Source organism: Penaeus monodon, chromosome 33 (genome assembly GCF_015228065.2).
Source record: "Penaeus monodon isolate SGIC_2016 chromosome 33, NSTDA_Pmon_1, whole genome shotgun sequence".
Lineage (NCBI taxonomy): Eukaryota > Metazoa > Arthropoda > Malacostraca > Decapoda > Penaeidae > Penaeus > Penaeus monodon.
This window is the reverse complement of record NC_051418.1, coordinates 35547563-35548530: the sequence shown is the minus strand read 5'-3', so window position 1 is coordinate 35548530 and position 968 is coordinate 35547563.

Sequence of the window (968 nt, the reverse complement as noted above, 5' to 3'; positions counted from 1 at the left end):
ACGGTATTTTCCTTTCTTTCACCTTCTACTGGCTTTTCTCCTCCAGAAAGCGTGGTCCGAGGCTTCGAAATAGGCCTAAGGCGCGCCCAAAGACTAGGCCTCCGTGCGTCCCGCGTCTCGAGTCTCCCGTGTAAACAATCAGCGTTCACAGCTACGTGAAAAATCCTCCTTTTGAAATTATACCCTTTTTGTGTCATTAGTTTTTTGTGTGGTTATATGATATTATGTAAAAATTTTGCTGTTTTATTATGTGATGAGAAGAGAATTTAAGAAGTAGTAGAATGCGTTCATACTTATATTAAAAATCTCTTTTCAGAGCCACCACATTTTTTTTTCTTTTAATGCCATATTCAATTATATATTGTGTATTTGAAAGAATGTTCGCCATGCTTCAAACTTGATTTGTTGGCCACTTTAAGATTTTTGTTGGTTTATTTTGTTTTCGATTTCTAAAAAGAAACATTCACAATTACTGAAAATTTCTCTTTTCAGGCTATTCTCTTCTTGTTTTGATTCTCTGTTTTAATTTCCTAGATAATTTTCATTAGACTTGAATTTTTTTTTCAAAATTCCTATAATACTTAATTATTCTTTGCTAAAGACATTCACAAATGCTTTTAAAATCTCTTTATGGTTCATTTTCAATATATTTAGAACTTATTATTCTGATGTACGATTTCATTATACCTTTATTAATAGACACTTTTTTTTAATATATTGGCGGAATACATTGATTTTCAATGAAACATTTAAAAATAAAAATGGTAAAAATAACGATAAAACTTTCAAAAATGTACTACAGCAACTTGCAATACGATATTAAATAATATTAACAACAAAAATTTCAGAGTTTTTTCATATACTGTTATTTATCTGTTAATTGTTTTGTAAAAAAAAATCATTTTTCTTTTTATCATCATATCATTTCACTTAAATTACATATATAAAAATCGTATCTCATATCTAAA